Source organism: Podarcis vaucheri, assembly GCF_965113315.1.
Source record: "Podarcis vaucheri genome assembly, chromosome: 2".
Lineage (NCBI taxonomy): Eukaryota > Metazoa > Chordata > Lepidosauria > Squamata > Lacertidae > Podarcis > Podarcis vaucheri.
In genome coordinates, this window is record NC_138760.1 from 26504417 (window position 1) to 26530558 (window position 26142).

General features: G+C 45.1%; 1 protein-coding gene and 2 long non-coding RNA genes across 4 annotated transcripts in view; 1 reads left to right on the plus strand and 2 right to left on the minus strand.

Annotated features, from left to right (window-relative positions):
- The window catches only part of TEX2 (testis expressed 2), a 117428-nt gene extending 116669 nt beyond the window's left edge, over positions 1-759 (minus strand). The window contains exon 1 of one of the 2 annotated variants that reach the window (XM_082212404.1): positions 595-759. The gene's annotated coding sequence lies outside the window, so the exon portion shown is untranslated. Of the gene's footprint in view, positions 1-422; positions 521-594 lie in introns of those variants that run through there. The other variant, XM_082212406.1, reaches the window with a different exon arrangement.
- Positions 75-11168, plus strand: LOC309526746. The gene is made up of 3 exons (XR_014216904.1): positions 75-195; positions 5154-5294; positions 8371-11168. It is a non-coding gene; the product is annotated as an uncharacterized lncRNA (long non-coding RNA).
- LOC309526716 lies at positions 5024-25551 on the minus strand. The gene is made up of 4 exons (XR_014216874.1): positions 24983-25551; positions 23111-23215; positions 12820-12957; positions 5024-5042 (listed from the first exon to the last, which is right to left on the minus strand). It is a non-coding gene; the product is annotated as an uncharacterized lncRNA (long non-coding RNA).
- Between the last annotated feature and the right edge of the window lie 591 nt (positions 25552-26142).

Below are 26142 nucleotides of genomic sequence, written 5' to 3' on the forward strand. Positions count from 1 at the left end.
AAAAAAGAAGACGAAAAGGCCACCCCTCCGCCACGGGAACGTCAACAAACAAGCCGCCCCCGCAGGCCAAAGTGAAAGGTTCAACACCTCCTTCCGAGGTGCAGCCCGGAACTCTCGCGTCGCGGCGAGAGAGCCCCGCCGCACTCTTGCTAGGCTCAGAGGCGCCCTCTCCGTTCCCCCAGCATGACAAAACAGGTGCCGGAGCCCAGCCTCGTCGCGAAGTCGCTTTCACCCCACCCCACCCCACCCCACCGACGGCCATTGCATCCCCTAAGCAGCCCCTCGCCTCTGCTCCCCCGGGCAGCCTCGGTGGGCTCGCCAACCCGCGGCGGCGCCGCCACGTGCAATCCCCGGGGACGCACGGCGCCCTCGCTTCCTTCGTACCCCGGCGGCAAGCCGTAGGCCCAGGCCGGCTCTGCTACCTCGGAGGCCGGAGCACTCGCGCTGCCATCGGCCGTAGAGCGGAGAGAGAGCGAGGCGAGCAGGCAGGCTGCTGCAGGAGCGCTTCTCTGCCCGGGCTGCTCCTGCAGATGCCCCTTGAGCTGCCCTACGGTAGCAGGAAGGCGGCTCCAGCTCCGGCTCCGTCCCGTTTACCTGATCTGCGGCAGCTCGTGGCATCGCATGGTGCAACACTGCCCGGAGGAGGCAGGCGGGCGGGCCGGCAGGCGGGCGGGCGGCTACGGCTCCCTCCCTTCTTCCCCGCGCCGGTTCGGCTCGCCGCTGCCAGCCCAAGTCAGGCGGCCGCACTATGGGAAGAGAGGAGCGGCGAAGGCGGGCGGGCGGCCGGGGCAGCCCCGCCCGGCGATGGGCTGGGTCTGCCGGGGAGGCCGGCTTCCCGGTTAAAGGCACACAAGGCCAGGAAGAGAAGGGGAGTGCAGCCGACGGGGGTGCTGTCAATTGCCCGGGCGCCCCAAGATCCAGCAGGAGGGGCTGAGATTAGGGGTAAAAAAAAGAAAGAAAGAAGGCGTTGTAAGCAGGTGCAGAGGGCGTCCTCAGCGCTGGGAAACTCCAGGCACAAAATAGCGTACCCTCCCAATATTATTATTTCTCTGGTCAAAACAGGGGCGTCCTATTGCATCATCATCATCATCATCATTTTACTATTTATACCCCGACCACTCTGGGCAGCTTCCAGCATATATAAAAACATAATAAAACATTATACGTTAAAAAAGACACAACTTCCATCTACAGGGCTGCCTTCAGATGTCTACTAAAGGTTGTATGGTTACTTATCGCCTTGGCTCAGGGGTCGGGGGTCGAACAACTCCATCCCCTCCGACATTTCTCCAATTAAAATAGTAAAGGTAAAGGACCAGTTAAGTCCAGTCGGAAAAGCGGGCTCAACAACTTTGCCCAAAAAAAGCCCAGCAACTTTTCTGTCCAGATCTTCACCGTTTGAAATATGGTAACCCTAGACTAGCCTGCATGGCCCACCATTGACAGTTGTGTGGCATCTACAGTATAGGCAATGGTATAAACTTGCCTTACCGGCATTCCAGAATTGCCAAGTTAAAAGGAAATAAAGGGGAATCAAGTCCTGCACTCCAACTGCACTGTATCTGTTTTGTCACTGGAAAGGTAATAGCTTATACTGTATGTTCTGTACTCAAGTTCTGCTTAGCACAGGAAATTCTGGTTGCTACTTTGGTCCCCAAACCCCTATAAGCACCCCTGTGCCTTTAACACAGAAGTTCAACAGGTGTAGCTTTCTGACAGAGTTTCGGAACTATAATATTTTTTAATTCAACTGCTGGATTTCCAGGGAGCTATAAAATCAGTGTTTCTCAGCCTGTGGGGTGTGTCCCATCCAGGAGGACACGTGGAGATTTCGAAGGCTGGGGATACTGTTTCCAAAAATATGTGTGAAAATATATATAATTAAAAATCACCATCTTTCAATCTTTATGAAAATTTAAACAATTAGGAAAGCCAGGTTTGAAGGCGAGGGCATGGGATTTTTACTTTAGCTAAAAGGGGACATGGGATGAAGAAGAAAAAAGTTGAGAAACACTGTCTTAAATGCACACAAATCCTGACAAAGGGATTATTATTATTATTATTATTATTATTTGCTGAGTCATCCTTCCTTGGGACCTACGTTTCACAGCCTTTCTAGCTGTTGCGATAAAAGCGGACCATTTTTTTACATCTAAATGTGATAGTTACATTCTTGATTGATTATGCATAAACTGATAATTTGAAGTTACAAGTTCGTATTGCAGGGCTATTGCCGGCAGAGATCCATACTCAGAAGTCCCTGCTAAAGATGGGCTTGTGAGATTCAGAGGAGATAGGATTGATTGGACCTTGAACCTTGTGGCAGAGGCCTGTTCAAGTTTATGCAAAGACGTCTCACTGTGTTCAGTGGGACTTATTCCTGAACAAGTGTGTTTATGATTGCAGCCTTAGGTTCAAATCTCTCCCCAGCCAAGAAAAAACTGAGTGGCTAGGAATGTTGTCATTGATGATGGTGGTATTATTATGGGCTTTCAGCCAGTTAAAATAAATTGTTACCTTTAACTGGTTTTAAATATGCACATGTAACTAAAACAATAGTTATGAAGAAGAGGAGCATTAATGTATAGTTTTTTTAGATGAGCATAAGGACATTGGTTCAATCTAAAGGGACATCTAGTCCAGCATTATTTTCTCAGGTGCATATAGGAAGCCCAAAGGTAGGACAAGTGCAATGGTTCTCTCCCAAACCTCATGAACTGGTATTCAGAATTTCAAGAGCATACTGTCTGTGTTTACCCGTCATAACTGGTAGCCACTCATCTGCCATGAATTTGTCCAAACTCTTTAATTTAAAGGGAAGTCATTACTAAGTCCAACTGTTAGAGGCTCCACATAACAGGTTCTCAGCAATCCATATCCTCTTATTTAAGGCAGCCACCTCATTTTGAGCCCCTTCACCTCCACCAGCTGCTGGCAATTTAACCAATGCTGAGTCAAAAGCCTGTCTCAGCTTATGTAAATAGATAAGGGACAAATAAAGGGGCAGCTTTCGGGACTGCTGAGTTACACCATAAGGTAAAGGTAACGGACCCCATGACGGTTACTGTAAGTCCAATCAAAGGTGACTCTGGGGTTGTGGCGCTCATCTGACTTTTCAGGCCGAGGGAGCCGGCGTTTGTCCACAGACAGCTTTCTGGGTCATGTGGTCAGCATGACTAAACCACTTCTGGTGCAACGGGACACCGTGATGGAAGCCAGAGCGCACGGAAACACCGTCTACCTTCCCGCTGCAGTGGTACCTATTTATATACCGGTACTTGCACTGGTGTACTTTCAAACTGCTAGGTTGGCAGGAGCAGGGACCAAGCAAACGGGAGCTCACCCCGTCGTGGGGATTCAAACCACCGACCTTCTAACTGGCAAGCCCAAGAGGCTCAGTGGTTTAGACCACAGCGCCACCCGCGTCCCTGAGTTACACCATATCCTGTGCTCTGTCATGGTGAAATGGCAGCCGATGCAGGGCTGAATGCTTTTTTAATTCTCTTCCTTCCCATTCAAGCTAATGGGAGAGGAATTATTTGCTCTTGATCATAAAGTTGCACCATGGATAGGCTGTGGACTGGAGGAGTATAGAATCTTCGGTGCTTTGAACCACATTCCTCCAACTGGAGTATAATTCCCCCAGTATATCTTTCATTCTGGGTGTATATCTGGTGTTCTACTTGCGTACTGGGCCTTCTGCCCAATCCTAGAACCCCCTCACCTGGCGATTTTCAGTATAGGATTGTGCCCTTAATGAATTTAGAAATGCTGTTGAATACCACCAGCCCGCTTAAGGGTAAAACCTTAGGCTTCCCACATGATTGCGTCATTGGACTGTGTGGAATCTAATGGATAAGAGATACATCCCCCTTGGTTTTTATACCAATGACGGTCCGCAGTGTGGTTTATTCGAGTTACACATAATACAAAAACAGGGCTAATACAATAAAGAAAAATGTAGATTATTATGCAAATCCCTCGCCTTTTGTCTTGGACTTTGCGCACACGTAGAGATATGGGTGGGGGATTTGCATATTTTTGTTGAGCTGCTAGTTTTAATAGGCAGATAAAATTGACACGTTTAGATCTAATTCCTTCCAACCTTGTAGTCATTTAATTGCCAGCATGAGGCGGAAAATCACTCACAGAGCCAAATTCAAAAGCTAGTGTAAAACCAGAGGTTCCCACTGAAAAGAAAGGATTTTCTTTGTGAGGTATTTGCAGATAGGAACATAGAGAGCTGCCTCATATGGAGACAGTTCATTCGGTCCATCCATCTACCACTGAGCTGTGGTCCTTTCTTTAAATTACCTTCCACATGTTCAGCTGAACATGCATAAACATCTCCCAAGACTGTGCCTACTCGTGGCTGCAGGACTCGGCCTCATCCCTGTGTCCGCATGGGCTTTGTCCACACAATCACAGGTGCTGCCTCTTCACAGGTACACAATTGTGCAGTCAAAACCCACACATGTACATTTTGTATACATGCACAACCCCACACCCCTTTAAATGTGCGTCCAGTTGAACATATGGAAGGTGCCAAAATTACAGGCACAATCTGAAATGCTGAATAGAACCCATGGAAGTTTGAATAAAATCTATGTGGTTTTCCCACAGGTTTAGTTGCAAAGGATTGCAAACAAAAACAACAAATTATCCTACTGCACTTTATGGTCACAATCAAAGAGAGGACAAAGCTCCATGAAAGAGATTTAAACATACTTAACTGTCTTGAGCAGAATCCAGTGCTGGCCCTACCATTGGGCAGAATGAAGCAACCACCTTAGGCAGCAGATACTCGGAGGCAGCAGAAGTGGCCCATAGCTATTTCTCCTGAACCTCCACCCATTCAAAGTCCACTTGATTTCTGGCAGTAGAGTTGGGAGGAGTCACCATTTTGCCCTTTCCCGCAGGTAGCAAAATGTATTCGGATAGTCCTGGCAAAATCATATGGCTACCAGCCGTCCATAGTCAGTTGCCCATGTCTTTTCAACGGGAGCCAACTTATAAGGGAATCTTCTGTTTCAGCGTTATGCCTATTGAAGACAGGAAAATGACACATATTTTCTGGTTATGCTCCACTTGTATATTTCTAAACAAGGCAATTATTACAGTAATATAATATCTCCGGTGTTTCCCCTTCAAAGGAACGAAGAACAACAACAAGATGTACAACCCACAAGTTCCGGGTTGCTTCTTACAAGAAAAAAGTTATCTGAAGAACCACCAGTGCTGAGAAGATGTAAAGTCCAGCCTTTGTGTCATTTGCAAGGCAAATGGACTCTCAGGTATGCTGTTGTATTGTAGAGTGGATCTGTCAAATGAATTCCAAAGTCTGAAGATAAGATAATCACATATGGGACTTTGACCTGGGGCTCAAATAAAGGGGTTGGGGGTTGGGCACTTTCCCACAGCAGACCTGCTCAGCCCCTCAACCCCCCACAAATTGAACTTTTTGTGGTAAGGAAAATGGACAGGGTAGAAATGCCCTGGAAAATGCAGGATAACAATCGAATGACACAACGTCATACAAGAACAGCTCCGCAAACGGATCAGAACGAACGCTCAGTAAACAGTGGGCATTGTGCGACCTCCCCGCAAACTTTGTGCAAGCAAATCAGGATGAATGCTTAACAAACAGGTCCTTATGGAAGCAACCTTAGATACACACAGCCGGTGTTCTACTAGTGCTGGACTTGTGTTTCTCAAAACGCAAAATGGCTGTTGGCATGGAAACATCAATTTATTCAAAGCCTATGGGGCTTGCAGAGCCATCCAGCCCCCCTTTGTGTCAGGCTGGGGGGTAAGGATTAGGTAGGTGTTTACCTGGGCTACCTCTGCCGGCTCCCACCAGCTTCTGGAACATAGCAGTCAACTTACAGATTTGAAAATAAGGGACCAGCAGCCTCAAAAATAAGGGATCAGCAGCCAAAATAAGGGATTTTCAGAGTACAGGCATGTTCAACTTCTGAGCCCCTCCGAGCCAAAGGCAGAAAGCCCAGCCAGCAGCCAAACGAAGCCTCAAGCGGTGGTTCCACAGCGCAGCAACCCGGCAAAGGGGATGAAGCAAGGAAAACCACGTCACCTCTCCGCTAGGAAGCGCTGAGCAAAGGCGTGTCCCCAGGCAACGCGGCCGATTTGATCGGCACAAGGCATGCAAGCTCCACCCCCCCAGTCGTTCTTACACTCCTTATTGGGTGAGCAATGCAGCCAAGCAACACAGTTGGAGCCTCCCTCCTCCCCGGCCGGCAGGGAGGGAGGGAGAGGAGCTGCTTCCTTTGAAACCCGGGAAATTTAAGGGACATCATCAATAAGGGACAGCAGCGGGACACGGTGCTGGGATAAGGGACTTTCCCGCCAAATAAGGGATGGTTGACAGCTATGTTCTGGAATGACCTCAGCATTGCTCTGCTAGCAACGGTGCTTCCCCCTCCACCTGCAGGATCCCTGCCCACAGCCAGGGGAAACCCCAAGTGGTGTGGAGGGGCATGGTTGAGCACAGCAATTTATCTGACGGATGGAAACTGGGCCTGCTGTTCTGTAAAGCCCTGTTGGCCTGTCAGGTTGGACTGGGGATGCTAATGTTGCTCCCTTTGGGTCTAACTACATGTGGTGGCAGGCCAGACCATAGTCTCTGCCAAACAGAGAAACAGCCGGTGGGAAAGCATGCCGAACCCACCGGCCATTTCTGATTTCTGTGTTTAAACCATCTTCCTGCTCCTGCTCCTCCCGGGCTTTCCTGTAGCTTTCCTCCTGGCAGGGCTTATTTCTGACCTGGGCCTAAGACAGTTGAAAACTACGTAGCTGGATTGTTGTCGGAAGGCATTTTGTACAACTGCAAAGCAGTTTTCTACTAAGCCGTTAAGGAATCCTGCAGCAAATAATGTTTACTCAAAGAGGAGCAAAGTATGCAGCAAATAAGGCTTCTGATCCCTTTGCCTTCTTGGTTCATTTAATTCAAGATTAACATGAACACAGCAGCAATAGGATTTGATGTATTGCGCAAAGGAATGCTCAATAATGTTTTTTTGCTTCGTGTTTTTACTCTTTTAGTGGGAGCCGCCCAGAGTGGCTGGGGAAACCCAGCCAGATGGGTGGAGTATTATTATTATTATTATTATTATTATTGTTATTATTAGATTGACGCCATGTCCTTGCTGCAGTTTCTTCCTTACGGGGTAAAACTTATTGGTGCTTATTTTTAAATCCATGTCATGTGATTTCCCCCTTGACTACATTATGACGCTCCTTCTGAAATCAATAGATTTGTTCCTAAGCTTCATAAATTAACTAGTCCAGAGACAGGAGACATTGATGATTATGTGGGTCTGGTTTGCCATGGAAAAGCAGCATTCGGATACCCACAGCTGAATGCATATCATAACCGTATGCATTCAGAGTGTGTCGTTTTAGGGGCCGAAACTTAATTTTAGCAAATTTCTTCAGTGCGTGGTCATATTTTTGTTTTGGAGTGTGAAGAATTCAATTTTGCGATTGAATATAACATTTAGCTTGGTAAGTCTACCAAGCACATAAACTACTTTAAGAAAACCAAATAATTTTTAATTTTACCTTCTGAAAAGGTCTGGTAATGCTAAATAATACTAATAATACTAATAGTAATAGTAATGCATGATATAGTTGCAGGATTTTAATTATATTTATGCAATTTTACATGCATTTTATTTAACAAGCTAAACTAAGTTATATTAATTTAACAAACATGTCTTTTGAATTCCCAACTCACGTTACGACTTTTTAGCACTCCTCATTTTTGGAATTTGGAAGTTTAAAATTTCAACACGCTCTACTATGCATGCCATGCTGATGGAGCTGATGGGAGTTGGATTCCATCAGCATCTGCATGGCCAAAGGTACCCAATCCTGGCCTAATGTGCTGCAGATTCAGCAACTGGTGCTTTTCAAGTTCTGGTTGCAAACATCTACATCTAGAGCATCTATATACAGCCAAACCAGCTAACAACAGAGTCAATCAATCAATTTAAATAATATTTTGTAAGAAATGCTTTAAAGGGACTAGGCATGCCCCACCGAAGAATGTTTCAACCATTATTTTGAAACCATGGATTTTTCTCCATTATATATATTACTGTTGCAATTGCTTCCCCATTATTAGTTTTCACTATCTGAAAATTCAGTGAATTTGCAAGTAATGGTGTAAGATTGTTACTCTGTAAAATGTCTTATCCGTCAATGTTGACATATACATTTATAATAATATTTTACGGTGCCATTCAATACAAGTCTCCTATGTATAATGTTATGTGAGAAATCTATTTTCCTTTTACGTGGAGTTGAAATGTATTTTATTTTGTTCTCTCTTGATATGGTCTAATTTGATAGATTCTGTTCTACATGTCTACTCCAGCCTATTTGAATTTGATGGGACTCCTAAGAAAGTGTGCATAGGATTGCAACTGGGTAGCTGTGGATGTGAAAACACTTGCTGAAAACTTTGCTATTCCATCAGGCTTCTGCAAGCAGTCAAGGTTACATCTTTCCATAATAGTTGGTTGATTTCAACTTTTTATATAATTATCATTGTATGGTTTTATGAATAATTGTTGTCGACCCGCTCTGATTTTTTGTTTGTGAATAACAGTATAGAAATGTATAGAAATATATATACCTACTGCTATATCCAAAGCCCTTCCATTTTGGTCAGTTTCTTGTGGCAAAGCCTGTGGCACTCTGCCCCTACTCCAAAATGCCTTGCTGGTTCCTGGTGGCTACCACAGAGGGAGAACTGCCAGAGGTAAAGGTAAAGGACCCCTGGCGACTATGGGGTAATAATAATAATAATAATAATAATAATAATAATAATAATAATAATAATAATATTTATACCCTGCCCATCTGGCTGGGTTTCCCCAGCCACCCTGGGTGGCTTCCACCCAAATATTAAAAACAATACAGCATCAGACATTAAAAACTTCCCTAAACAGGGCCGCCTTCAGTTGTCTTTTAAAAGTAAAATAGTTGTTTCTTGCCTTGACATCTGCTGGGAGGGCGTTCCACAGGGCGGGCGCCACTACCGAGAAGGCCCTCTGCCTGGTTCCCTGTAGCTTTGCTTCTTGCAATGAGGGAACCGCCAGAAGGCCCTCAGCGCTGGACCTCAGTGTCCGGGCTGAACGATGGGGGTGCAGGCGCTCCTTCAGGTATACTGGAACGAGGCCATTTAGGGCTTTAAAGGTCAGCACCAACACTTTGAATTGTGCTCGGAAACGTACTGGGTTGCGGCGCTCATCTCGCTTGCAGGCCGAGGGAGCCGGTGTTTGTCCACAGACAGCTATCTGGGTCATGTGACCACCCCACCCCAACACTGGTGCACAATATGAAGTATATATTCAGCACATAAACTTGTACATATAATGGGAAGGGGAGCAGGCAGTATTTAACTAAATCAATGTAACTTGAGAACAGGTTGCTCACCCATTTGCAAAGAGAGACTTAAAGAATGTTTGGCTTGCTTGTGTTGGCAGCCTTCACATCTTCGCTTCTCAATTGTATTATTTGCTCAAGTGCTTGGTGTTTGATATTTTTTATTTTAAGAGCCCTGGGGATTGTTTGTGTTACCCTGGAAACCACAGTAATGTGCCTCCACTCCGGTACCTCCATGTCTGTTGGATATATACCCAGATGTGTCTGAGAGTGTTTTGTCGCAACCGTGCGTCTCTTCCACTGCGCCATTTTATTTTCTGTGGTGCAAGGGGCTATTAAAAGTGCCCAGACAGTTTGAAGACCTGTGTGCTTCGTTACTTAGGTCATCCTCACAATACTGGCAAGCTCCTGTACATGCCCAAACATGTGGTGATGGTGGAGGGAGTTTAGGTGGCTGTTGAATGACTCTGCCTCTCCCTTTCTGCCTTTGAATAAGCCTCCCGCCCACCTGTCATTTAAAGGCTTCAGAGGAAGAGAATTGCTTCCTTTGTGAAATATAAGCATATATGACAGAACCTCTCCAATTCCTTTTCCTTACCTTTCCTGCCAGTCATCTGCTTATCACTCTGAAATTGAGCTTCCTCCCTCCCACTTAACTGACCAGGCCACGCTTGCTGCTGTCTCTTTGTCACGTGCCCTGTTACATTTGTCACATGCCCTGTGGTGCCCAGTTCTATCCTTTCCGGCCTGTCATTCAGTCCACTTCAGTCCCTTCAATGCATGTTACTAATATCTACAACCCCAACTTCATGGATGTCGCATCAAACAATTGTTTTCCCACACTTTCCAGCATATTTCCTCAATCGTATGTATGCATGTATGTATATGTGTGTACATCTCTATTCCAATATATTATAAGTTACATAAGCTTTGAAAGAAAGATACAATAAGCCTGCAATTTATGTGGGGGTTACGTTCTGGAGATCATACCTAAAGCCAAAATCACAAATATATAGGTTCAGTGGTGGGCTGGCTTGCCAAAGTCATTTTTCCTGGAAAACCACCCACTTTTCCTGGAAAGCCACCCACCTTTAAATTTTATTTGTTTATTTATTTATTTGCCATGTGCGTAAAGCTAAATGTGCACAAGTTAAATGTGCGTAACTTGCGGGCTTACTGTATAATCGAGAGGTAAGATATACAACTGCCCTTGTTGATATCACTCTTATTATGCCTTTTCATTTCCTTCTGTCATAAATTTTATTCCCTCAGAAGATTGTAAACCCATGACATACATTTGGTAGCAGCCCATATCCACAATGATCACTAAAATCAGTCCACCTTAACCTAAAATTATCCTTCCTTTGTTTTTGTGCTCTGAATCTAATAAAGTGAATTAGTTTAGTCACTGAAATTTACGGTAATCCCATATTCTTTGATATATGGTGTCGTTGCTCATCTTCACTTTCCCTCCTATAAAATTCTGGCTGCTCCTAACTAATGCGAAATCAGTTCTCTGTGTTCTTGCCTCACTGAACCTTCCAGATAGGTTAACAAGACAAAAACTGGGTGCCATGGGACATCACCTCCCAATTTCCTGTCACTTTCCTTATCATTTTTGGGAAGGTGCTTTGTTGCAAGAGACTTCCAAATCCACTTTAATTGTTCAACCTGAAATTGCTGGTACATGATTGAATTCCATCTGAAAATAGTGCCAGTGTCAAAGAGTAAACAGAGACAATAAAGAAATATAAAATAAACCTTTTGCTTGGGAGATTATTTCCCTGTATTCCACCCTCCTGGCTGCACAGCAGAATATTGTTGCTTTCTCCGAACGCAAGGGAGCCTTCAGTGCCTTTGTGACATCCGAAGCTTTTATAGCAATATTTACACTCCTCTTAGCATTATTTGCATGCCTAGCAACCAACACATTTCACACCAAGGAAAAAGGAGTAAAGACGCATATGTTTAAGGAAGCCTGGTAGCCAAGCATCAAGAAAATGTAAGGCACACCAAAGTGAAAAACAGCTAGCCCTCGTCTATCTGGATGGGCGTATTTTCATATATATTCCTACCATCCACTGGACATGAATGGTAATAGTTGTAAGATGTGATATTAATGTGAGGGGAACGCTGCACAGGAGAAACATTTTCTTTTTTTAAGAACAGCATCTGCATCCCTGCATAAAAGGTAAAGGGACCCCTGACCGTTAGGTCCAGTCGTGACCGACTCTGGGGTTGCGGCGCTCATCTCACTTTATTGGCCGAGGGAGCCAGCGTACAGCTTCCAGGTCATGTGGCCAGCATGACTAAGCCACTTCTGGCAAACCAGAGCAGCGCACGGAAACGCCGTTTACCTTCCCGCCGGAGCGGTACCTATTTATCTACTTGCACTTTGACGTGCTTCGAACTGTTAGGTGGGCAGGAGCAGGGACCGAGCAACGGGAGCTCACCCCGTTGCAGGGATTCGAACCACCAACCTTCTGATCGGCAAGTCCTAGGCTCTGTGGTTTAACCCACAGCGCCACCCGCGTCCCATCCCTGCATATCTGCAAGCAAATCAGGTGGAATTGCCAGGTCATTGCCCAGAAACAGTGCCCTTGCCTTTAAATCAGAGGTGTGGAACTTCAGGCCCAAACAAGCAAAGGTAACCTCCAGGCCTTTCTATCCAGCCCTTCTCCCTAGACTGCACCTCCCCCTGTTCCTCAGACTAGACCTCTCACTGGTTCTTGGAACGGTGATGATGCTTGCTAGGATGGAAAAGAACAGGGCAGAAATCTTTTACTTTTGCATGGCTAGAATGCAGTGTAATGTGGCCAAATATGTGGAGGTAAGTGATGTATCTGTTGCTCTGCTCATTTTCTGCCTTGGGAAAGTTGCCCATAAGGGTGTAGAGAACTCTGACTGGGGGGAAAAATCTCAGGCTCAGAGAACAGAAAGGTATAGGTACCTCACCTTCCAGGTGAGAATCTGCTATCATTATAAGTAGGATCTACAGTGTACAATTCAGTGTTCAAGCTGCAGTCGCAAAGGAAGAACGTTGTCCATGGGACAAAGGATGTCATGTGATGTTAAGATGATTGACAGGTGGGTGGCTACGCCCACCTGCCTAAAAGAAGCCATGGAGTGTGTGGCCAGTTCTGGATCCATCTGGATCCTGCTATCTGCCTCATGTTTACAAGATGTGGAGATGCAGAAAATTATTCCAGAGGTCTCCATCCAGTTTAACCCACTGGGAAGGTCTGAGGTGTGCTTTCTTATTAACAATTGTGTTTCCAGCTTCTGGGGCTTCTGCAAAGCTAATCATGGTTCAAATACAACCAAAATCTATCATGTGTATCCCGCCCCTCTCAATGCTTCCTCGGCGTCAGGAGTTTTTGAAGACCAGGGACAGGAACACAAAGAACATACCTTTTGCCCAAGAGGCATCTTACGCAAGGAGAGTATCTTCAGCGATGCTTTTATGTAAAGTTGCGCTTCACCAAAATCAAGTAACCTCAAGAGCAATTGGGGGCTCGTTTCCAAAAAGGGCATCATCAGGGCTCAAACCTGCATAGACGGAAGAGGTCTCAGATGGGTGGAGGCAGACCGTGATTTCTCTGTGGTGAAGAAATGACATGGGGACATTCTGTTCCTACTCCACTACTAAACCATAACAACAAAAAATACTTCTGGGATTTGAACCTTGCCTCAACTGAAGCCCTGCAAAGCATCGATTAATTGGACCATGTTACCTCGCCACAGGTAACATGGGACGCGGGTGGCGCTGTGGGTTAAACCACAGAGCCTAAGACTTGCCAATCAGAAGGTCGGCGGTTGAAATCCCCGCGAGGGGCTGAGCTCCCGTTGCTCGGTCCCTGCTCCTGCCAACCTAGCAGTTCGAAAGCACGTCAAAGTGCAAGTAGATCAATAGGTACCGCTCCGGCGGGAAGGTAAACGGCGTTTCCGTCTGCTGCTCTGGTTCGCCAGAAGCGGCTTAGTCATCCTGGCCACATGGCCCGGAAGCTGTACGCCGGCTCCTTCAGCCAATAAAGCGAGATAAGCGCTGCAACCCCAGAGTCGGTCACAACTGGACCTAATGGTCCTTTTTACCTAGACACAGAGTTGACAATCCCCTCCCTTCTTGCACCATTTGTCTCCCCAAAGGGAAGTGCAAACCTGTGTACACCATGCATGTGCAGCCATGTGCCAGGCCAGCTGCCAAAGTCACAGGAAGGTTACATGTGCTGGTATATCGATAACTAAAGGGCTTGGCAGTTGCTCAACTCTAAATGACTGGTATTGGATTGGAACATGATAGGGAAGTCAATTCCTTCTTCTGCTTTGCAAGAGGAGAGGAGAGCTGTTAGACACAGAAGGAACAGCCTCTTGAGGACTGTTTGGCACAACCTTGAGAACTAATAGTTGCTCTGAAGGCTACAGCAACTAACCGCTATAAATTCAGATCCTTCCCGCAGCCTTTTACACCAGCAATCCTTGATAATAGAGAGCGAAAGATTTATATTGTCTCAGTTTTTAAATTCAGGTGATAGAAGCATTCCTTGAATATTGCCTTCCTCATTCTTTTTAAAATATTCATTATTATTTTAATTATAAAGAAAATAACATCATTTTTGACATATACACAGGTTAAAAAAAACAAAACCATAGAAATTAAGAAACTGTGAGAATTTCCTCTCTTTACAACACAGTATCCTTTTAATACTTACTGTGAACCAAAGACAGCAAGGAAATTGCATACAGTTGGTTTCTTTTCAAATAAAAAGCATTGAGAAACTGGAGAAGTAGAATAAAGTGAATTTACGAAGGGTGAAGAGAAGTTAATTAAATTGAGTTTAGGGGTTATTATGCCTTCCATATTGCGCTAGAGGACTCTGGTTTCTCTTCAGATTGTATAAATCTTTCGCCTTTTACTAAAGACTTATATTGTATTTTCTTAACATAAACATAGGTAATAAAAACCATATTGGAATAAACTTATGAAATTTTGAAATATCATGCAAAACCTGAGAGTTTGTCAGTTTTTACATATTCACTAGGCACCAAACCTTTTGGTACCAGTAGGACAGCATCATATGTGGAGTGAGAAATCTCTCCAGTGTTTAGCAACAGTAAGGCAGGCTGCTAGTAAAAGTTGTCCTGCCAAATTTTTACTCATCACCCGTAGATCTTTACCTTCCTCCTGCTTCTGACCCAGCAAATTCACTGGAGTGTAATACCAAATTACAATTAAGTTAGATGGCATCTGAGGAGAGCAGCATTTCTGTTTTTTAAGGAAAGGTTACAGCTGCCTATCTAGGGCCCCCTATTGTTTTCCTGATTAATGGTGTATGTGTCCATGCATTTTTTTGTTATGGCCTTTGGCTTGGACCATAACATTTACCTGAGTTGGTGGGGATTAGTTGTGGGTGTGCCCGTGTGTTAGGAAATGTACGACAGCACCCAAGCCGATCTTGTAAAGGTTGCAGATAATTACAGAGGAGAGAAATGGACTTCCCGGCACTTACATAAAGGTCATTTAAATAGCACCCCTTTGATGTGCATGTTGAAAGCTCTATTTCACAGAGCCGTGTGGCAGCTTGCAAGTACGGTATTTAGTTTCAAGAATGATGATCATCATCATCACCCTTCCTTCACCAGCTAGTCACAGGGCGGGTTATAACTATTTAAAATTCAGAATTAAAAACAGTTAAAACAGAGTGCAGTCACAATAATAGGGTGGGCCCTGAAAACACACATCTCAGGAGTCAAAGCCCAGGATAAAGAGGTGTGTTTTCAGCATTTGCTGAAAACCTTATAGTGAAGAAGCCAGACACACCTCTGTGGGCATGTTTTATGAGGAGTGCTCTTTGTGATGTTCATAATTTATGGATTTGTTTATAATTTATTTTAATATGCTGTTTTTTTTCACTCCATAAGATGCACTTTTTTCCTCCTAAAAAGTAAGGGGAAATGTCTGTGCGTCTTATGGGATGAATGTGTGGTCCCTGGAGCCGAATTGCCCCAGGGCGAAAAGCAGATCGTGCTTTTCTTTTTTTAGAAAGAGGGAAGGGGGGTGTTGAAATGAAGCCGCTGAGCAGCTGATCGGCAAGCGATCGGGAGGGAGATAAGGGACGCTAGCAATAAAGGAGGCTACCTGGGAGGGGGGAGGTAAAGACAGCGAACTTGCAAGAAGAGGAGACAGGAAGACTAAAACAAGCAATGAGGAGAGAAATTAGAAGAAAAGGAGGAGCAAAAAACTGCTCCAGCTAAGGAAAAGACACTAAGGCAAACAAGAGGGAAGGGGGGGGGTTGAAAGGAAGCTGCTGAGCAGCTGATCGGCAAACGATCAGGAGGGAGATAAGGGACGCTAATGATAAAGGAGGCTGCCTGGGAGGGGGGAGGTAAAAGCACATGGATCCTCAGGATTTTTGCATTGAGTCACCCCAAATTCACCATCAGATCACATAGCATGTCCATGGCTACAGCCTGCACAAAAAAACACATGCATCCACTGTTTTGTGGGGCCGCAATGGTGCAAAAATGTGGTTACAAAGCACGGATCCACATGGATCCTCAGGATTTTTGCACTGGGCTACCCCAAACTCACCGTCAAATCACATATCATGTCTGTGGCCACAGCATGAACCATAAAAATCATACATCAGAATTTTTTTTCTTGTTTTCCTCCTCTAAAAACTAGGTGTGTCTTATGGAGCAAAAAATACGGTATTTATAAGATATGTTCAGCAACTTTTGCATGAACTACAGGAAAGGGAAAGATTTGCACATTGATCTCCCCTTCCCCTTTCCACAATGCTCTGGAGTGCTTAACATAGTGTTGTTCTGGGACATTGTGGGGAACAACGAACGGCAGCTTGAAGCCACCCACTGTTGCCACCAGGTAAGATGTGCAGCCCACAAACAAAGAAGGCTTTGCTGAGAGCCCCTTGTTGGCCCTGACTTTTAAACCGACGCACGTCTTTAATGGATACACAGAAGCAAATGGGAGCTTCTACGAACGGCGAATGCAGGAGACTGCTTTGCTCTTGCATTGTGAAATCATATGAACATCACACTGCTTCCTCTCTCTCTCTTTGGAAGCCTTCTCAGCTGTGCTATAGATCACCTGAAGGAAACTATGGGACAACTGCTGCTGCTGCTTCTATAGCTAGGGAAGCAAGGAAAATATACCTGGGTGCCTAACAGAGCATCATTTGCCTCACATGATATGGTTTCTTCTTATGTGTAGTGGAGCATTTAGGACAGGCGTGCCTAAATGACAGTTGCTGAGCTTTTTTTAGGATTTTACCCCAAAGCTGTTGAGCTTTTTTTTACCCCCAGGAAATAAACTGCCACAGGGGCTGGATTAAACTGACCGTTGGGCCAAATTAGGACTTTGGACATGCCTGATTTAGGAGATAGTGCCTCAATGCACACAAGTGGCAAGTGTAGAGGAGAGCTGCATGGTTTTCGTTGTAGAACAAGGCCCCCATGTGGAAGATTGTTTGATATCAGTTTCAGAGCAGCCTTATCTATGATCTGAGTCCAGTGCAGGTGGGTGATTTGGTGGTTGTGTATTATTTTCTTTTTCACTGTGCCCAATAGACCCAAGTCCTGGTGCTACGCTTTACCTGCTTGTAGCTAGCTAGCTGCAACTTTGGCATTATTAAGCTGTGAGGGTATGTGACTGTTTTACATGTTTTTAGGTAAGTTTTTTTGTTTCATTTTTAATCACATTGTTTTACTGCTTTGCCGTTTCTTTGGGAAGAAGGGCAGGATAGAAATGTAATAAAAGCAATAATTTCCTTCTTGTTCCATCCTCTCCCATCACCAGTTGAGGTGAAATCTATTAGTTTTATGGTCATGCAAAACTAGATTTCACATGGCAGATGGGTGTGATATTATCCTGCAGGGGCAAAACCAGGCTTTATTTCACCCAGGCGCGCGCACACACACACACACTTGCATACATGCACAAGCTGATGGACTGAAACTAATAAATGTTCTTCTTCAGGGCAAGAGGAAACCCTGAAAAGAATAGGTAAAAGAATGTAATGGCAACCCTTAAATCAGGAAGAGGAAACCTGTGGCCCTACAGATGTTGTTGGACTTCATCTCCCATCAGCCCACAGCTGGCATGGCCAACGGTGACAGATGAAGGGATTTGTAGTCCAACATCTGGAGAACCACAACTCCCTACTTTGAATTACGACAGCCCCAAGGCTCTACTCCTATGCATGCTTACAATGGGAGTAGGCCACACGGGAGTCTGTTGCCTTGGCTCCCGTGGAGTGAGTCTGCTCCCATCTGCAAAGGTGGTACCTGATTCTAAGCAACAAGATTGCACCTTCTTGTTTGGGCTCCTGTTCTGTTGTTGCCGCGTCTGGTTCTGCTTCCCCCCTTGCTTGCTTCAAGCCGTCCTGAACCTCTACTGAGTCTGTCTACACTACATGAAAGTTGGGTGGTGGTGGTGACATCCCTGCTTCCTCTTTCCAAGAGATGGAAGTTGGCGTGAAAAGGGAAGAGCCCCTCTCCTTCAACTCAGTTTACCACCACTCAACCTGCTCTGTTCCTTCCTCCTCCTAAGTGTGTTAAAAAGGTAAAGTAAAGAGACCCCTGACCATTAGGTCCAGTCGTGGCCGACTTTAGGGTTGTGGCGCTCATCTCGCTTTATTGGCCAAGGGAGCCGGCATACAGCTTCCAGGTCATGGGGCCAGCATGACTAAGCCGCTTCTGGCTTACCTTCCCGCCGGAGTGGTACTTATTTATCTACTTGCACTTTGACGTGCTTTCAAACTGTTAGGTTGGCAGGAGCAGGGACCGAGCAATGGGAGCTCACCCCGTCACGGGGATTCGAACTGCCGACCTTCTGATCGGCAAGCCCTAGGCTCTGTGGTTTAACCCACAGCGCCATCCGTGTCCCTCCTAAGTGTGTTAGAGCCTGCCAAATCGAGCCTGATCCCGACAGGACTGTGGAGCTCACGGCAACCATGGCACTTCTGAGTAAACATGCCTAGGGCTGCACTTCAAGTGTGTCTCTGCGGAATGGAACCATATTTGGATGTGATGGGGTGGAAGTACCAAAGGCCTTTGTCGTGTAGAACCAGGGTGCCGATTAGAATGTCATACATAATAAGCATCAGACGTGAACGTGTGGGCTGTGTACTGTACAGTAAAAAAAGGCAGCAATTGCATAAAGACCGAAATTATGTGTTAATGATGCAGAGTTGAAAAAATACCATAATACAGGAAACATATAATTAAGAAGAATAAATTATACCCTTCCCTTTGCAGGGGACAGTTAATCAAGTCTCCTTTGCTAAACCCAACAGACAGCTGTGTACGATTATATAAATTAGACCATAACATGAAAGTGGGAGTAAGCATCAACCTGGAAAGACAGTTTTAGCAGAAAAATCTTTCCTATTTTTCAGTTTCTAATTTCTAACTCTGACATGTCCCATTGGAGACCAGTTAAGAATTTAAGAAAGCTCATCACATTCTGTGATGTAGTTTAAGTCAAGATTTAGTTTTGCAGCAGTGTTTCTTTTGCTGTCATCTGGATTACATTCTTGTATTTATATTGTTAGACTTTATTATGAATTATCAGTGAATTGTTTTGATCCTATGGTATGTACATTAATATGAGCTGCTTTCATTAACTTGTTGTTTATGACAATTTAAACTTTGCCAAGTCCCGTAACTGTTGGTGACTTGAGTAAACCTTTTGATGTGAGCCACCTTGAGCCTGGTTTACGATGGAAAGGTGGCATCCAATGATGCATCTAAGCCCTTTTGAAACATCTGGGAACCAAATGAATGGCTAGAGTGGTATGATGCCTCCCGTTCCCTGCATTCTCCAGGGTTCCAGAATACAGATGGTACAGGAATAGCCTCTCTTCATTGATGAATAATGAACGTGGAGTTGCGAAAGTAAGACAATCCTCCTCCACATTTTTTTTTTTTTTTTTTTTGGCATGGGCATTATCGCTACACATCAGGAAAGAGCTATTGTCTTCTGAAACTATTGACTGCACCAAATAACATATTTTGTGTGAGAGAGGGAGCTTTGCATCCTTTCTAAGGTCTTAATGATAGAATCATAAGAGTGGTACCTCGGGTTACAGAAATCGTGCTCCAGCAGTGCGGCGGCAGCGGGAGGCCCCATTAGCTAAAGTGGTACCTCAGGTTAAGAACAGTTTTAGGTTAAGAACGGACCTCCAGAATGAATTAAGTTCTTAACCAGAGGTACCACTGTAGTCCCTTCAAGGCAGGAATATGCAGCTGTCCTATGTGGCAGCTAGACTCGTGACTGGGAGCGGCCGCCGAGACCATATAACACCGGTCCTGAAAGACCTACATTGGCTCCCAGTACATTTCCAAGCACAATCTGAAGTGTTGGTGCTGACCTTTAAAGCCCTAAATGGCCTCATCCCAGTATACCTGAAGGAGTGTCTTCACCCCCATCATTCAGCCCGGCCACTGAGGTCCAGCTCTGAGGGCCTTTTGGAAGTTCCCTCAATGCGAGAAGTGAGGTTACAGGGAACCAGGCAGAGGGCCTTCTCGGTAGTGGCCCCTCTGCCCCGTGGAACGCACTCCCATCAGATGTCAAGGAAATAAACAACTATCTGACTTTTAGAAGACATCTGAAGGCAGCCCTGTTTAGGGAAGTTTTTAATGTTTGATGTTTTATCATGTTTTTAATATTCTGTTGGAAGCCAGCCAGGTGGGTGGGGTATAACTAATAAAATTACTATTATTATTATTATTATTATTATTATTATTATTATTATTATACAGGCATCGTACCTGCGATTGAACCTTGGTGTTATCAGCACCACACTCTAACCAACTGAGCTCCAAAAGACATGATCTCCCAAGCAAGCCTGGTCTAATCATGGACGCAAACTGAACAACCATCTGGGATGTCAAGATTCCAGCAGCAGCTCTCACAACCATGTACATATCCTGGAAAGAGAGAGAGAAAGAGACGGAGAGGCTCTGTTTTCACAGAACCAGCCTGCACACAACCAGCTTAACAGGTTGTGAGCCAGACAGCATTCCCTAAAGATCCCAGAGACATGACTGAGAGCCTTTTGATAAACAATATCATTCAAAGGGAAGCTAGTGTCAGGACAATACCTGAAACGAGGCTAGGAAGTTCTCCAGGGGTCCAGTGGCGTAGCGTGGGTTGTCAGCACCCGGGGCAAGGCAAGTAATTTGCACCCCCTAAACCGTGGATTTGCTCCCCCTAACCCTAACCCCCAGATGTTGCGCCCGGTGCGCCCGGCCCCCCCTGCACCCCCCACGCTACGCCACTGCAGGGGTCTCAAGCTGTATGACATTACTGGTTAGTTGGAATCTGATGAGCACCACCAAGGAGGAGGTTCTGGCTCTGTTGACCAGGGGGGAAGCAAAAGGTCTGCTCGCTTCTAGTATTTATATCAGACCTGGCCCAGACACATGCTTCACAGAGTTGCCAGTTGCAGAGGCCATTATTTCCTTCTACATCTGAAGTGGGCTCTGAGACCTGAGTCCACAGCCTAGTTGCCTAAGTCCCAGCCTCTGACAACAAGGTCAAACCCTCCAAGTGTCCCTATTTTCAAGAAACAGTCCCGGATTTACAGAATCTGCCCCAGTTTCTGATTTGATCCTGGAATGTCCCACTTTTCCTTTGTTGTTTAGTCGTTTAGTCGTGTTCTACTCTTCGTGACGCCATGGACCAGGCACTCCTGTCTTCCACTGCCTCCCGCAGTTTGGTCAAACTCATGTTTGTAGCTTCAAGAACACTGTCCAGCCATCTCGTCCTCTGTCGTCCCCTTCTCCTTGTGCCCTCCATCTTTCCCAACATCAGGATCTTTTCCGGGGAGTCTTCTCTTCTCATGAGGTGATGTCCTGTTTTCATTGGAGAAATGTTAGAGGCTATGGAGTTATCCAACTCCTGAGCCATCTGAAGACAGCTGTGAATAGGGAAGTTTTTAAATGTTTAATGTTTTATTATGTTTTTATATATGTTGGAAGACTCCCAGAGTGGCTGGGGCAACCCAGTCAGATGGGTATTATTATTATTATTATTATTATTTTATTGACATCCCTATTTTCATCACAGAAATGTCGGAGGGTATGCAAGGTTCCTTGCCTAAGTCCTGCAGTCCCTGACAATTGCGGGTGGGGGTGGGGGAGGTTAAAGGCTCAAAATAAGGTTTCCTTTCTTGCCCACCATGAGAACAGTTGGCATTAATGGTATATAAGTAACGCTTTATGCTTTTGTGTTTCATAGCATTGCCCTCTCTCTTGCATCATATCGCTGATTTCAATTATGAAAGTGGAGCTGTGGATCTTTATCCCAAAGGGGAATGAGTATGTAGACAATACAGAGAGTGCTGGAAAAACCCCAATCACTTGGTATGCAAAATTGCCAGTAAATGCTCTGTGCGAGAGAGATTAAACTATTATTCATGCTTACACTGCAAGCATTGCATCACTCTTGGATTATGCAGACTAATTAACAGATAAGAGAATGTCACTTTTGCATAGGCACCAACTCTCAATGGATGCAATCACTGCCTATTTATTGTACCAACAATAGCCTGTTGGAGTATTGTTTTTTGGAGAGTAGTATGGAAGAATAGAGGCACAATCCAGAGACATCTAAAAGTTCTTACTTTAAACAAATTTGAATAGTGAGTATCCTACATTGCATCCATTTATTAATGGCCCTTCTGCTGCCGCCATACCGCCGGAGCATGATTTCTGTTCTAAACCTGAAGCAAAGTTCTTAACCTGAGGTACTATTTCTGGGTTAGCAGAGTCTGTAACCTGAAGTGTATGTAACCTGAAGCGTATGTAACCCGAGGTTTTGTTTCATTGTTTTTCCCCTACAAGTTCCCATTTCCCATTTTGTTTACTCTGCTCAGTTGTAACTGAAAGAATGTTCCCCCGAATGAGAGATAACAACTGGTTGTCCTGGGGCCTAGGTTCATTGCAATATTATGTTTCAGGAACACATTATCTTTACATGAGACGTTAATTAAATTTTGCTGGTAACACTAGATTACTGTGGTGATCATTTACATAAAGTATGAGGAGCCCAGGTAGCCTTCTAGAACATGTTCAATATAAAGATTTGTAGGATCATAATGGGTGGTGCTGTGGTCTAAACCACAGAGCCTCTTGGGCTTGCCGATCGGAAGGTCAGTGGTTCAAATCCACGTGGTGGGATCAGCTTCCATTGCTTTGTCCCAGCTTCTGCCAACCTAGCAGTTTGAAAGCATACCAGTGCAAGTAGATAAATAGGTACCACAGTGTCGGGAAGGTAAATGGCGTTTCCATGCACTCTGGCACTCGTCACGGTGTTCCTATGTGTCAGAATCGCTTTAGTCATGCTGGCCACATGACCAGGAAAGCTGTCTGCAGACAAACGCTGGCTCCCTTGGCCTGAAAGCGAGATGAGCGCGGCAACCCCATAGTTGCCTTTGACTGAGATCCTTTACCTTATGTTTGTCAACATTTACTCATGCCACAATCTACAGAAATAAACCATAGAAGAAGTTCAGATTGGCACACCTCTTTACAAACCTAAACCCAGAAATTTCTCATTGCTTCAGGAGAAAGGAATGCATAGCAACACTGATGAAGGCTCATGTTCATGTTTCTCATAGACAACAAAATCAGCAAATAATTATGAGGCAAAAAATAAAAAGTAAGCAGGATAGGCTACCTTAATAATATGTTACTCATGCAATCCAGAGAAGTTATTGAATGTCTTAACACTGTTCTTGTCTTTCTTTTATAGGAACAAGTACTGCCAATCTCGGTTCAACATCTAAAGAGAAGCAAGAAATAATTAAAGAGCGAGGTCTGGGTCCCTTTCATTTTTCTTGACCATCCAACCAGACGTTGCTAGATCAGACATTAGTGTTTCTCTGATAGCTACCTCTTTGAAACCAAATATAGAAGTTTTTCAAAGAACATGACATGACGGTGATGATTAGGTCTCGCAATTATAGTCAAAGTCTGTCATCCATACTCAGCGAGGGGTGGATTAGAGCTTTCAGTTCGGTGCCGAAATGTTTAACAAATGGCCCATGAAAACATTTTTGCCACCAGGGGTCAGAAGTGGTATAGCACTCAAATGGTAGGAACTTCCCACCGCCTAACTAAATGATGATATTCCCTTTCAGACCAGACAACGAACAAGCAGACTGCGGAAATTTGGCCAGAGGAGGTAATTTCCAGAGGAGGTAATTCTAATGTAATGACTGAAGATTAATATTCTTCTCTTCAGTACGTTTCCGAGCACAATTCCAAGTGTTGGTGTTGACCTTTAAAGCCCTAAATGGCCTCAGCCCAGTATACCTGAAGGAGCGTCTCCACCCCCATCGTTCTGCCCGGACACTGAGGTCCAGCACCAAGGGCCTTCTGGCGGTTCCTTCGCTACGAGAAGCAAAGCTACAGGGAACCAAGCAGAGGGCCTTCTCGGTAGTGGCGCCCGCCCTGTGGAACGCCCTCCCATCAGATGTCAAAGATATAAACAACTACCTGACATTCAGAAGACATCAGGGAGGTTTTTAATGTGTGACATTTTAGTGTATTTTTGGTCTTTGTTGGAAGCTGCCCAGAGTGGCTGGGAAAACCCAGCCAGATGGGCAGGGTACAAATAATAAATGATGATGATGATCTCTAGAGAACTTTGGACTACTCTAGCAAAAGAGTTATTATTATTTTATTTTTTTGCATAGTGCATGTCAAGTTTGTTGGGTTATTCCTTTTTTATTTTTGGCATGGTGCATATCAAGTTTGTTGTGGTGCACGGGTCAGCTGTTAGCCATCATTCCTGTAGAAACCTTAAAAACAGAGTGGTGGGGGAAGGGTGGTAGCTCAGCAGAAGTTCCCAGTTCCAATTCCCAACATATCCAGTTGGGGCTGTGAGAGACGCCAATCAAAAACCCAGGAGAGCCATTTCTAGCCAGTGTAGACAGTCCTGGGCTGGATGGACCAATAAAGGTAAAGGGACCCCTGACCATTAGGTCCAGTCGCGGACGACTCTGGGGTTGCAGTGCTCATCTCGCTTTATTGGCTGAGGGAGCCGGCATACAGCTTCTGGGTCATGTGGCCAGCATGACTAAGCCGCTTCTGGCAAACCAGAGCAGCGCACAGAAACGCCGTTTACCTTCCCACTGCAGCGGTACCTGTTTATCTACTTGCACTTTGACGTGCTTTCAAACTGCTAGGTGGGCAGGATGGACTAATGCTTTGGCTCAATACAGAGCATCTTTCTTTCTATGTTCCTAAACTAAAAATGGAGAAAGCAAACCTGGTCTCCAATCCCCTGCAAAAGCGGAATGGTCAGCAAAAGAGTTGTGCATTGGGAGACTGAGTCGCATCTGCACACCTGCCACAACCAAGAGACCTGCAGGTCTGTCCACAAGTTGCTAATTAGGATAATCCAAGAACAATGCTTGTTCTAGCTTCCTCACGCCAAAACAAGAACAGCCAGGTGAAGAATAGCCATTTGCAATGTGACAAAACATGAGAAGGAAGGGGAAATCATCACCTTCCAATTATGAGTAGAGGTGTTTGTGTTTCATACCTGCAGTTTAGGCAGACACCCTACAATTCTAGGCAGCCAATAAAAACAGGAAGTGTCTCACAGTCATAGTTGTTGCAGAATCATAGCCAGCTACTCAAGCATGGGGCCCACTCTGGGAAGGCTGAAGAGGGAGAAAAACAGAGAAAAAAATTGGTGGGTTGCTAAGTAACCAGCCACCTGTCTCCTCTTGCTTGAGGACACTATGCATCAAGGCGGCGCCCGCAAGAAGTGATGCCTAACAATGCCATCTCTTGTCTCCACTTCTGTGCCAAGAAATGCTGTGTTAAATGAACCAGATTATTAATATCACAACAACATATTTCATGCCTCAGGAATTCAAGATTCCAGCAAAGGAGGAAAGTTGAATTTCCTTCTGTTTATTTTCTCCTGCTGCAGCAGCAGCAGCAGCAGCATAAAACAGACAGCAGAGAGGTAGCACAGAAGAGTGCTTGCTCCAAGAGAAAATGAAATCAGCGAACAAAGAGGAATTTGTGGATGCAGAAATGTGAGCTATCACAAGTGATAAAAGAGTTTGTCGTTCTGGTACTTTCTTGCTGCAGTACCTGCAGCGCGTCAAGAAATAGCATACCATGCTAGAGCATGAAAGCACACTGCCAAGCACATATTTTATCTCTTTGGCAACTGGAAATCAGGTGCTGGTAAGTCAAATGAATAGGTTCCTCTTGTTCCAAACAGAGTAAAGATGGTGCATAAGAAATTAGGGTCAGATCGAGTAATCCAACAGGTAGGTGGGCGTGTTTGTGTCCATGTGTATGTTTTGAACTGCAGTGCAGCGATCTGTGCATAGCTGTCAACTTACAAATTTGAAAATAAGGGACCAGCAGCCTCGAAAATAAAGGATCAGCAGCCAAAATAAGGGATTTTACGAACACAGGCATGTTCAACTTCTGAGCCCCTCCGAGCCAAAGGCAGAAAGCCCAGCCAGCAGCCAAACGAAGCCTCAAGCTGTGGTTCCCACAGCGCAGCAACCCAGCAAAGGGGATGCAGCAAGGAAAACCACCGTCACCCTTCTTCTGGGAAGTGCTGAGCAAAGGCGAGTCCTCAGGCAACGCGGCCGATTTGATCGGCACAAGGCATGCAAGCTCCACCCCCCCAGTCGTTCTTACACTCCTTATTGGGTGAGCAATGCAGCCAAGCAA